We start from the raw sequence: 13,604 nt of genomic DNA, 5'->3' as shown, positions 1-13,604 counted from the left end.
AAGTTATTAGTAATAAGCTAACCATAGCCATTTTAAGTCTCTGTCACCTACAGATACTACTTGTTTCACCCTGAAACTTCTTTGAAATCTCAGCTGTAGTCTAGAGTTTTTGTCTTTAGTCCAAGGACTGTCTCAGAACCCCGGCCGGAAGGATTCCAGCAGGTATTGTTAACAACTAGCACAGAAGTGAAACTCTCAAGGGGTCGATTCTTGGATTCGTGTCCTTCGACTGAAGAGACATCACCATCTTCAAATTACTGGAAGACCATCGCTACTGGTGGCCTCAAGCTGAGGGTGCTTAGAAGCCCTCTTGAAGCAGACAGTCTTTGGGTATAGACAGTTGTGCCCAAGATCCATGGAACAAGACCATAGATTGTCACTTTGTAACCTGTATTCCCCTGTTTTCTATTCTTTAACCTAAATTCCATCCTGCACTAATGTAAGGCTGTATTTAGTTGTGTTACTAATAAAGCCCTGTTTGCTTCCTTAATCACTCCTTGGTATGAATCCAATACCCAGTTACAATTCACCCATGAACTACCTAAAGTGAATATTTCCCTTGGGAACCACTCAGCTGTCTTTGGTCCCAATTCCATGTAAGAAATCAGTTGGTTTTCTGGCAAACTGGACTCAACCATTGCGTGATGTTTTAGATGGTAAATTCCACAATAGGCCAAGTGGCTGGAAATCCAAAACCCCTATCACATTCTAGGAGGGCCTTGACTCTGCTGAAACAATAGTGTCACTGAACTAAAGCTTAGAAGGAGATCAGGGGACAGGCGGTGTATTTTTGGAGACTGTCTCGCTTTCGCAGATCAACAAAACACGTTACTTTTCCTTTAGACCCACCTAATAACCTCGATACTACAACATTCACTGCCTGATACCAATCTATTTTTGATGAACGGTGTCAAAACTTTACAGCATTATTTCCCAATCCCATGGTAGTATTTTGGCCCAAACCAGATCATTATGTGGCCCCCAGTGACCGGTATTGGATCTGGCACAGAAGCCTACTATTACCCGCGAATCAGACAGGAACTTGTTACTTAGGTAAACTAATACCTATTCTCAGGATTGCTTCTGACATCACCCAGGATCCATTTTGGCCCAGTAGTTTGCCCTCTAGGAAAACAAGATTAGTAAACACTTTCATTGAAGAAAGAAAACTTGGGCCTTAATTCCAGAACTGAAACTCCTACTTATTCTAGGGGTATTGTGAAATTCAGGACTTTCATTTCCATACTTTAGAAGAAGTCTGGATGGTAAAATGAAACTTACGTGCTATTATTGAGAGAATAAAAGGTGATTAGATAATCCACCAAGAATCCATCTCCTGAGAGGTTTATGACATTGGACGAGAGATGATTTATATCAGAGCTACTTCAGATATATTTTGGCCTTTCGAGGGTAATGTGCAATGTTCAGGGGAGGAATGTTGTACTTGCATTCCTGAAGACCTCTCAGAGATCTTTAACATGACTAAAAAGATCCAAGAAGTAAACAAAGATATCAGGAAGCGGGGAACTTTGATCCCATATTTGGTTCCATGGACTTTTCCGATTGTGCATGAGATTTGTTATTTTATTTAGTCTGGGCATTCTTGGCTCCTGGCTGAAAAGTGAACTATGCACACTCTGGCCATAATCCTTCTCTTTGTATTTGTCTGTGTACCAGTGTTCAGATGTGTGATCTCCAGAGTTTTAAATGCTGTTGCCTACCTGCTATGCATCAAATGATTCAGCAAAAGGTCATGCAGAAGAAAGAACCGGAAAACCTGACACACAGGTTGAAACAACTATCCCCAGAAACTGGGAGGTTGAAACAACTATCCACAGGTGATTGACATGCAATTATGATACCTCAAACAGCGGTGAAGATCTGGATTGATGTTCTCAGATATTGATGGTCAGACCTTCAGTTTGGGCTGAATAATGACCACAAGGACCAACTGAGAACAGAAACCATCTATCCCACACTCTGCACAGACACAGAGAACCCAAAACTACACCTTAGGGTCCTCATTAAGATGACTTTGTGTTATACCTCTGTCTTCATTAGCATGACTTTATTTTTCCAAGAGTCTCCTCCCCCAGGCAAATGGCTTGATTGGTCATTGCAGGGTTTTCCCAAAGACTCATCAACTCTTCAATGGAAAGCATCACCAAAAATTTGCACCCAAAGATTCTTTGAATGCTTTGCCTCAAAATCCTGACGTTGCCATTTATTGTTGACTCTTGTATTAGAATTCTCATCCAATTCCAATCTAGCCCCCACTTTGAAAGTCCTGCCTTAAATCAAACTTTCAATTTTCAGTAAATTCTGACCTTCCCTTCCCTTTCCTGAGACCCTCCAAAGCTTTTCTCGCTATAAGCAATAAAGCAGCTTTATCTTATCTGTAGGTTGTGTTGGTGATATTTAGGAAGCCAGTGTTTGACAACAACTTAGATAAACACATTTTGTTTTTAAAAAGAAGGAATAAATATGGTGGGCCAAAAAAAAAAAAAAAAAAAAAGTCATGGAAATAAAAAGAGAGAGAGAGAGAGAGTGATAAAGTATAACTGGGATGATTGGAAATACTTAGCAAAGAGCTGATGTTCACTCTGATTCTGGAAGAATGAACAGGATTTTGCCAAGAGAAGAAGGGGAGAAGGGAGTGGCGGTGCTAGCAAGGTGGGGGGATTCTAGGCAATGGAGGGGCTCCAGTGGAAATGCCAAGAGGTCTGATGCATGGGTGAGCAAGGCAGGGCAGAGTCTGGGCTATAATCTGGTTGCTGGGGTGGGGAGTTCGCACAGGGGAGCTTGCCCAGAGAGCTGTACCCATGGGGCAGCTGGGTTGAAATCTGGAGGGTGAGGGTGTGATACTGGAGCCTGTTTTGCAGGATGTGGTCTGCATCAGAGAATGCTGCTAGAAGCACTGATGAAACTGTTGTGGGGTTGGGACACCGGTTCCCGGTCACTGCAGGGCAGGCCCCATGAGCATGTTCGCTGTGAAGGCAAGAAAAGGCACCGAGCCAGGGTCTGACTCCACCATTAACAATCTTTGGGACTTGGTTTCTCATTGTTGCAATTATGGCACGAGGTAACTGGTGTCAGCTCATTGAAAAGCAATGAGCGTTGTTTCTAGATGCAAAGACAGGTGATCATATGTGTGGCCGGATAGGTTTTCTTGGTTCCCTCCTGCCCTGATCTCTTTCTTCTCTGACTCCCCTCCTACGGGAAAAGGGTTTCGGTCAGAAAATGTGAACGCAAGATTATTTAAGTGTAATGGTAACTCATCCAAATGAGGAAAGCAGGTCAGTATCAGCCAGTGAGAGATGGGTTTGTCCTGTAGATGTTCTTCCGCATGGCTCTGGAAGGCTTCAGCCCCCATCATGGAGAGGGGGGGGGGGCGTGGAGCCAGAAACTAAGCCACCCTGTCCAAAGACCAGGAGCAAGTGTGAGAAAGTGTGTGTTACTGCAGCTGTGACCCTTTAGAAGAGTTCTAGAACTGAGCTCTGCTCTCAGAGAGGACAGAAGAGCAGAGAGTGTGTGCAACAGGTCTCCTGGGTCCCATCCAACACCAGCTGCACGTTGCTTGAAAGAACTGGGTAAAAATGTCGATACACGTCTGCATCTTCTTCTGAGCTCTGTGTGTCCTCAATCAGCTAACAAATGGTTTTCTTTCTGGTCATGAGCTATACCAAGCATTTTTTTCAAACGCTATGGATGAAAGTCGAGGGTTCATGCATTGTTTTACAGGCTGTAACTCCTGTTGTAATGTTATTTCCCAACTGAACGAAATCCATACGGAATGTGGAAAGCAAGCCAGAATTTGCTCCTCAATCTTCCCCAAGCCTCGTCTACTTTTTTAGTTTTTCTTTACAGCCAGTGTTCCGTGGACTCCGCACAATGAATAATTTAGGAGCCAGGAAAGCAGCTGCTACCTTAGGAAGACCTCCAAGCCCCAGCATGTACTCCCTCACTCGTAACAGTCCTCCTCGGGCACATGGACCTGATCCAAAGTGAAAATTGGCTGAGGAGAAGCTGGAAGGCTCAGCAGGGTCTGGCTCACCCTCCAGCTCGGTGATTTTCACCGTTAAATACGTTTACCGAAGGATCTGGAAGGCGGGAGAGTTCTGACCCTCCTCTTCGACTAACGGAATGACAGATTGTAATTATTTGGAGAAAATGGCTTTGTATTCTCAGACATTTCGCCCCCTCAACATCCTAGAAGCTGAGGGAGTAGGATATCAGGTCCCCTCAGAGGTGACTCCAGAGGAGACTTTAAATGAAAATCTTTCTGTAATCGGGCTTCAGTTAACCTAATGGATTCCCAATATTTAACTTTGCTGTATTCCTTAACCATCTGGACCCCTGAAATGAAAATTCATTTCCTCTTTTTTATGGGAGAAGGGAGCATGGCAAGGGGGGGGGGTGAGTGGCATATTTCAGTAGGAAAATGTTTGTGTTTTAGGCAAAATGACTTTCCATCTCAGTCCTGCTTGAGGGCCCTGTGCCCACCCATGACACCAAGGCCAGCCCCCTCAGCTGGGGCAGAGGGGAGCCAGGCTGGGTGCAGGAGGGACATGGGCAAGGAGAATGGGATGTGGAGAAACAGATCTGTGCATCCTACATCTAGACAACCGTCACCAAGAGAGCTGACCCTCCGGTGGGGAAGGGGTTTCTCATCCAGCCACACGCAGGCACAATTTCTAACGCATGTCCCCATGTCTGGAGGGAAATAATGACCAGATGGTGGGTGGGGTAGGGAGGACAGACAGTGGCCAAGGGGCAGCTCTGAAGCTCTGGGGGCAGAAAGGAGGGCTGAGATGCCAGTTGGTGGTGCCCTGGCCCCTCCCTCCTGCCCAGGGTCCTGGCTTTTCCACAAGCCTTGCTCTTGGGTTCTTCCCCCCACCCCCCGACTTGTCATGATGGGACTCGGGCCCCTGGCTGTGGGGAAGCAGAGGGTGACAAGAGGGAAGGGCTTGGCAAAGGAGACAGACGAGGTGGATGCTGGCCAGTTCGTCCGAGCCAGTCCAGTGTGCCTGGGTGGGGGCCCAGACGAGTCCCTCCCCCTCAGAACTGGCTGGGGGGATCTCTTCCACCCTCACCCTGGATGTCCATCCTTTCCTGCAATTCTGCTTCCTCACTTATCGGGGGGATTCAAGAAAGAGAAAACGGCATCATAACATCCACAACACGTCTCATGACCCGAAGCGTAGGCTGCGTGACCTGTGAGTACGGCCTCTGCCCTCCTCATGGCCTCGAAGGGTCCTCTCTCCTGCCGATGGCTTCCTCCGGCTCCTCCTGGAGCAGGTGGCCCCACTTTGGGTACAGCCTTCCCCGGCTCACAGAAGAGCTGTGGCCGCATTCCTGATGGGAAGGTGGCCTAACCCCACTACTGCTGGTACTTCGTGGAGGTGACGAGCGTGCTGTCTGGAGTCAGGCGGCCTGGGTGTGAGTCCTGGCTCCACGACCAACCCGCTGCCTGGACGGCGCTTCCCTGCTAAATGGTCACTGCTTCCTGAGGCTCGACTCAGTGTCCCTAACTCTGGGCTGCGGGCAGGGCCTCTCTGCGCAGCATCCCGTCCCTTCCCCAATGAAAGCACCTGCCTCCCCACCCCCTTCCACCCCCGCCCCGCCCCCAGGGGTCCTTACAAGGGAGGGGGGAGGGGAGGGGAGGGTGGAAGAGAACGCTGGGTGGCAGCCAGACCAGGAACGCGTCACACCATCTCACATACACCCCAACTCAGGCATCACCCCACCTCACCTGTGCCTGGAGAGCCGCTCCTCACCTGTCCTCTCACCCCACTGCCTGCTGGAAGAGATGAAGCATGACAGATGGCCGACCTCTGGGCGTCCCCCTCCCTGGATCACCCCCATTCTGCTGTGGGGGAGCCCTCAGCCGGTCCCCACTGCCCCAGATGACGACCTGGCCCTGATAATTTTACTAACAAGCATCCCCAGTCCTGACATATCTCTGACACCCTGGAGCGGACACGAGGTCAGAACATCCCCGCATCCCCCATCCACCCCGCCCCAGACAGACAGACGGACAGATAGAGAAGTTTGCTGAGGGGATTGCTGAGGAAAGGTGATTCTAACCAAGAGAGCAGGAGACTGAGACCCCTGCTGGGGTCTCAGGGTTCTGCCAACACCAGCACCATGCGAGGCACTTTACACGTGCCCTTGGCAGTCCCTTCGATGGTCCTGCCTGGGAGCAAGTTGCCTTCGTCCATCTCATGGGTGAGGCTGGGAGAGGCTGGATATCCAGATTGGGGCCTTTCAGCGGGCAAGTGGCAGACCCTGGGCTCAAGCCCAGTCCCTGTGCCTCAAGAGACCCCCTTTGCTCCCCTGGCTCGCTGCTGCTGCTCCGGAACGCGGTGGGTGGGCCCTTCGGAGCTGGGGACCACTCACCTTCCTCCCCCAGGCTCTTCGGCTGGCGGCTCATGGTCAGAGGAGCGCCTCAGCCCCCACGCTGGCTCACACTGATGGCTGGCCCATGTGCACCTTCATTCAGCCTGGGGCGCTCTCCTGCCCTCATGGTGGCCGGGCTTCCTTTCTGGGCCCTGATGGCAGCCGGGGCCCCTTGGCTTGTTCGAGATTGAACTGGAGGTAGGTGAAGGTCGGGAGAGAGGTGAGGAAGGAGGCGGGGAGTTCCCAGCCCTTCAATCCGGCCACACACTCCTCCGCTCAGGTTTCCCAGCAGAGGGGCAGTGTGGCCTCATGTTTCAGGCATCACTTACACACGGAGGGGCCCTGGAGGGGCCAGCAGCTGCCAGCTCACCTCCCAGCTCTGATGCCACCTGCACTCTGGCCGCGGGGGATGTGAAGAGCATCCCAGGGCCCTTTCCCTCTACCCGGAGTCCCTAATTGGGACAAGGCACCAGGAAAGTTGTGGGATGTTGGTGAAAATTATCACCAGGCCTTCTGTTTAAAACGCAGGTTCCCTGGGGCGCCGGGGTGGCTCAGTCGGTTAAGCGTCCGACTTCAGCTCAGGTGATGATCTCGCAGCCCGTGAGTTCGAGCCCCGCGTCGGGCTCTGTGCTGACAGCTCAGAGCCTGGAGCCTGTTTCAGATTCTGTGTCTCCTTCTCTCTGAGCCTCCTCCGTTCATGCCCTGTCTCTCTCTGTCTCAAAAATAAAGGTTAAAATGCAGATTCCCAGAACTGACACTGGGCGTTAGAATCAGTAGGTCGGGGCAGCGCCTGAGGAATCTACTCTCTGAATCCTGATGCCGAGTCCCCGGGCCCCTCTGATGAACGGTTCCCACTCTTGCCACCTGTCACTTGCTCGGCCACTCTTCTCACTGTTGCCCGCCTTGCAAAAGGGCACATCTGGCTGCTTTGCAAACCAGAGGTTCAGAATTGATCCTCTGGCAGGCAGCCACAGGCCCTAGGGTGTTGGGTTCTTAACCTGGGATCCCCGGGAGCAGAAAAGGGGGGAAACATAACCATTTCATTTTTCCTTGTCTTCAACTGAAATTCAGCATTGCCCTCAAAAACGCGTGAGTTTTGTCCCCCCAGTGGAAGTCATAGACATTTTCTCAGCACGTTAAGCTGTGGGGGCGGGGGGGGGATCTCAAAGTTCCATGTATGCCTATCACTACTTCGAAATTATGACAATTATAATCCTGTTGCTAGACCTTGTTATTTACTTATTAGGAGGGCCTGTCTCCTGGCCACCTTGGTGAAGGGAAGGGCCAAAGAACCATCGCGTGAGGGAGCATCTTGAAACGCACACGCTTCAGCTCAGGCTTTAGATCTTTCTCTTTGTCACCTGGCCTCTCCCCAGCCCCAGGATTCCAGGACAGTGAGGGGACTCTTGTACTCTCTGGCCTCCACACTGCAGCCCCGGGGCCCTGGAGTGACTACAGCCAGCCTCTCTCCCAGCCAGGCAATCCCTGTGGCTGAGGGGGCTCCCAGCTTGCCTGCCCGCCTCTCCTAATGAGTGAGGACCCTCTCAGCCCTTCCCGGTTCTCTGGGGACTGAGGGGGAAAGGCTTTCTACATTACCTTCACTCCCGCAGGGGAATTCCCTCGCATTCCAGCACCTGGCCTGTCTACACCAGAGAGCACATCACTTCTGTGTTTCCCCCAGAGAAGGCCGAGCAGGCACCAGGGCTAGACCCAGTTCTAGGCACGGGGGGGTGGGGGGGGATGATCAGTGAATAAAGCGGAGACCCTTACCCTCGAGGGGCCATCTCTGCCGTCCCAGGTGGGCGGGTGAGGCCTTGGCATCTGAAGGGGGAAGCTGGGAATTCAGAAATTCTCACAACAAAACCTATGCCAACTATTGTTACGGAATTCCAAGTCCGGGTTTGGGAGTCAAACCGAACACGGAGTATTTTGCTTTATTCGTGGCACACGTGGATTTTACGTGGCACATCACGTAAATATCAGTTCCGGGGCTTGCTGAGGTAAACACACGTGCAGGCGTCACTCTGCCCTGAGAAAGGGAGCAAGGTCACTCTGTCCTCATCTCCAAAGGGTCCACCCACAGCAACAGGGGACGGGGAAAGCCAACAGGGTTTGTGAGGCCCAGGGACCTGGGGTTGAGCTACTTGCTCAAGGGGTGACAAAAAGAGATGACATTAACATTTTATAACTCTAGGGGGGGAGGAGTCAAGATGGCGGAACAGCATGGAAGTTTTTTGTGCCTCTCGCGTCCATGAAATCCAGCCAGAGCAACACCAAACCATCCCACACACCTAGAAAACTGATTGGAGGATTAACACAACAATCTGCACAACCTGAACCACAGAATTCAGCAGGTACGCGGCGCGGAGAGGTGAACTTGGGGAGCTAGAAGGCGCAGGAAGGGAGGTGCTTTTGCGGGCGGAGAGACGACGGAGACTGGGGGCGGGGGAGAATACGGGAAAAGCACCCCTCCCCAAAAGCAGGAAAGTGGAAAGTTGGAAACAGCCGCAGGCACTAAACTAAAAAGGGAGAAAGGTGAAAGGAGAGGGTTTAAATTCCATTAAGACTGTAAACAAGGGGAGCGCAAAGGCTGCAACTCCGCAGCTCCATACCTGGTGGTGCTCTGGTGGGAAAAGTGAATCCCCAGCAGCAGAGTGGGGTCCGGGAGGCTCTCGGGCCACACGGGGAAAAGCGGTTCCACTGCTGGAAGGACATTTGGTAGACACTGTGGAAGCCACCTGGTCCCAGCAGACCCCAGAGAACGGCCACATTCGCTGGTGCTGGAACAAGGTCGTTAAGCGTGACGCCTGGTGCCAGATGTGTGTTGTGATTTTCCATAATCCCCAAAAAGCTGCTGCTACACTATCTCGCGAACTTTTTCTGGGACGGGCTGGCACCTGGCTGCCGACTCGGGGCACCGGCAGCAGCAGGATCCAGCAAGCATTCCTGGGTGCAGCTGACATTCGGCCATTGCTTGGTGAGACCCTCCCACAGAGGGGCAGAACGGGTCAAAGCCACAGTCCGTCGGAAGTGAGGGGCCGGGGAAAACAGCCGCATCTGAGACAAAACTCGGGCGAGAGGTACTGCCTGGGGCCTGGTCACGGAGAGTGAAGGAGCGGGTAGCAGAGGAGAGCTGAGAATGGAGGACGGGTGCGCCATTGGTGATCCGGGAGGACAGACTGGGTAGCTGGGTGGCGCCATTTTCTGCCGCTCCCGCGCATGCGCATACGCACCTACGAGTGCCACAACACTCCACCCCAGTATGCTAGCAGCGCCATCTAGTGGAGATCGGAGCCATTACACTGAGCCACTGCCAACTGGGCCAACCTCGCTCTTCAAGAACACAAGTCACACTGCCGGCTTAGTTTATGGACTATAAAGCGCTTCATAGTCTGACTTCTAGGGGAAAACAAAGTAATTTCAGTCCTACTTCAATATGTTAGCAGGTCTATCTATTCAATTTTCTTTCTTTCTTTCTTTTTCTCCTTTACACTTCTTTTCTTGAATACAGAAAGAGAAAAAAATGCACTTTTATTTTCAATTTTTATTAAACATATTTTTCTTTAATTTTATTACTATATTTTTTACTCTTATGTAAATTTTTTCAAATTCTATTTTACTTCCATCATCTCATTTTAGTCTACTTCAGTGTATTCACCTTTTCAAATTTTCAAACGATTTCCTTTTTTCTTTTTCTTTTTTTCTCTTTTTCGTTTCTTTTCTTTTTCTTGAATGCAGAAAGAGAAAAACCTCATTTTTACTTTCAATTTCTATTAGAATATTTTTCTTTAATTTTATTACTATATTTTTTGCTTTCATGTAAGTTTTTGCAAAGTCTATTTTACTTCCATCATTTTATTTAGTCTACTACAGTGTATTCGCTTTTTTCCTTTTTTTCTCTTTTTTGTTTCTTTTCTTTTTCTTGAATACAGAAAAAGAAAAAATTCATTTTTATTTTTAATTTTTATTAAAATATTTTTCTTTAATTTTTTCTACTATATTCTTTACTATTGTGTATATTTTTTCAAATTCTATTTTACTCCCATCATCTCATTTTAGTCTACTTCAGTGTATTCATTTTTTCAAATTCTCAACCGAATGCCTTTTTTTTCTTGCCCCCCCCCTTTTTTTTCTCTAATATGTCAAACCACTTTCAACACCCAGACCAAAACACGCCTAGGATCCAGCATCATTTATTCGCTTTGTGTGTGTGTTTAATTTTTTAATTTTAATATTTTTTTAATTTCAATTTTTCTACCTCATTAATTCCTTTTCTCCCTTCAAAATAACAAAATGAAGGAATTCACCCCAAAAGAAAGAACACAAGGAAACGACAGCCAGGGATATAACCAACACAGACACAAGCAAGATGTCTGAACCAGAATTTAGAATCACGATAATAAGAATACTAGCTGGAGTCAGAAATAGATTAGAATCCCTTCCTGCAGAGATAAAAGAAGTAAAAAATAGAATGAAATTAAAAATGCTATAACTGAGCTGCAATCACAGATGAATGCAGGGGTGGCAAGGATGGACAAAGCAGAACAGAAAATCAGCAATATAGAGGACAAACTTACAGAGAATAATGAAGCAAAAAAAAAAAAAGAGGGAGATTAAGGTAAAAGAGCACAATTTAAGAATTAGAGAAATCAGTGACTCATTAAAAAGGAACAACATCAGAACCATAGGGGTCCCAGAAGAGGAAGAGAGAGAAATAGGGGTAGAAGAGTTATGTGAGCAAATCATAGTGGAAAACTTTCTTAACCTGGGGAAAGACACAGACATCAAAATCCAGGAAGCACAGAGGACCCCCATTAGATTCAACAAAAACCGACCATCAACAAGGCATATCATAGTCAAATTCACAAAATACTCAGGCAAGGAGAGAATCATGAAAGCAGCAAGGGGAAAAAAAGTCCCTGACCTACAAGGGAACACAGATCAGGTTTGCAGCAGACCTATCCACAGAAACTTGGCAGGCCAGAAAGGAGTGGCAGGATATATTCAGTGTGCTGAATCAGAAGAATATGCAGCCAAGAATTCTTTATCCAGCAAGGCTATCATTCAAAATAGAAGGAGAGACCAAAAGTTTCCCAAACAAAAATTAAAGGAGTTTGTGACCACTAAACCAGCCCTGCAAGAAATTTTCAGGGGGACTCTCTGAGGGAGAAAAGATGAAAAAAAAAAAATATATATATATATCAAAAGCAAAAAAGATTAGAAAGGACCAGAGAACACCACCAGAAACTCCAGCTCTACAACATCACAATGGCAATAAATTCATATCTTTCAGTACTCGTTCTAAACGCCAATGGACTCAATGCTCCAATCAAAAGACATAGGGTAATAGAATGGAAAAGAAAACAAGACCCATCTATATGCTGTTTACAAGAGACTGACTTTAGACCTAAAGGCACCTTCAGACTGAAAATAAGGAGATGGAGAACCATCTATCATGCTAATGGTCAACAAAAGAAAACCGGAGTAGCCATACTTGTATCCGACAATCTAGACTTTAAAATATTTTATAACTCGGGGCGCCTGGGTGGCTCAGTCGGTTGAGCGTCCGACTTCGGCTCAGGTCATGATCTCACAGTTTGTGAGTTTGAGCCCCACGTCGGGCTCTGTGCTGACAGCTCAGAGCCTGGAGCCTGCTTTGGATTCTGTGTCTCATTCTCTGTCTGCCCCTCCCCCACTTGTGCTCTGTCTCTCTCTGTCTCTCAAAAATAAATAAAAATGTAAAAAAAAATTTAAATATTTTATAACTCTTATTCATGCCACGCGTGTGTTGCACAGGGCTGTGTGCTCTGTCCTGGCCGGGAGCTCTCAGAAAGATCTCTCTACTCCTTTCTGCCAGGCATGTGCCAAGCTCTCAATGATTTATTTAATCATCACCACAACCATCTAAGGCAGATCATCTCATTACCTTCTTCTTCTTCTTCTTCTTCTTCTTCTTCTTCTTCTTCTCCTTTTCCTTCTTTATAGACGGGGAAAGTGAGGCTGAGATAAGTAATGTGTCCCCACATTCCCCAGGGAAAGGGGGAAGGCGGCCTCACACCTGGGCCAGGCTTTTATCATGCACACTCTTCACCTCTCAGGAAAACTCTGGACCACACCATATCATATCGTTCCTTCCAAAGGTCCTTGTGTCTGCCCCCCCCCCGCCCCCCCGCCCGGGGAACCTGGCTTCTGGTCTTGTCCCTTCAGTCTCTCTCCTGGATGGCAGCCAGGGGAGCCCCTAAAGCAGAAGTTGACCCTGCTTTAAAACCCTGCCTTGGAACCCCATGGCCTCAAGATGAAATCCAGACTCCCTGTTGTGCCATTTAAGGCTGGAGAGCTCTGGGCCTTTCCAGGTCCCCTCTGTCTCTGCATTTCAGTCCCCATTCCAACCCAATAATGCAACTCGCTCTTCTTCCAGGACTATAATTTTCCTTTGCTACTGTCCTTTCTGCCTGGGGCACAACTCTGAAGGACGATGCCCTCAGGATTTGTGGTGGAGCCTTGGACACACTGGGCTCACTGCTGTCAGCCTGTCAGCATAGAGCCCGCTTTGGATCCTCTGTCTCCCTCTCTCTCTGCCCCTCCCCTACTGATGCTCTCTCTCAAAAAATAAATAAAAAAAAAAACATTAAAAAATAAATAAAAAATAAAAATATGACTTGGAACGATGTTTCCCAACAGAGTTCTCTGGCTTTAGCTACTTACTACTTGAGTTACATTTGTTGGACCTTCAACCCAACATAAATAAACATTGGAGTGGTTTGCTCTGAATATCTCACCAGGATGGTGAACATTTATCTTGCTAGGGTTGAGGATGGTGAGCCCTGTAGTAATTCTCTTTCACTGGGAGCGGCCTGATCCGAGAAATAAAACCCTAAAATCCAGTATGACAACAACAAAAATAATGTATCATTTCAACTAAAAGTCACAAGGCATCTAAAGCCAGTGGTGCTTTTATATCCAAAGCTTTTGTTAATGTGGAAGCTTCTTGGGCCATCTTGTTAACTTATCTCTCCAGTTACCAAAAAACCCAAACATATATATATATATATATATATATATATATATACACACACACACACACACACACACATACATACATACATCAGGGGCCTGAGTGACTCAGTCGATTAAGCTTCCAACTTTGGCTTGAGTCATGATCTCACGGTTCACGAGTTCGAGCCCCGCATCGAGCTCTGTGCTAA

This window comes from Leopardus geoffroyi, chromosome A3, assembly GCF_018350155.1.
Source record: "Leopardus geoffroyi isolate Oge1 chromosome A3, O.geoffroyi_Oge1_pat1.0, whole genome shotgun sequence".
NCBI lineage: Eukaryota > Metazoa > Chordata > Mammalia > Carnivora > Felidae > Leopardus > Leopardus geoffroyi.
The sequence above is the reverse complement of the archived record's forward strand: the minus strand, read 5'-3'. Positions refer to the sequence as shown.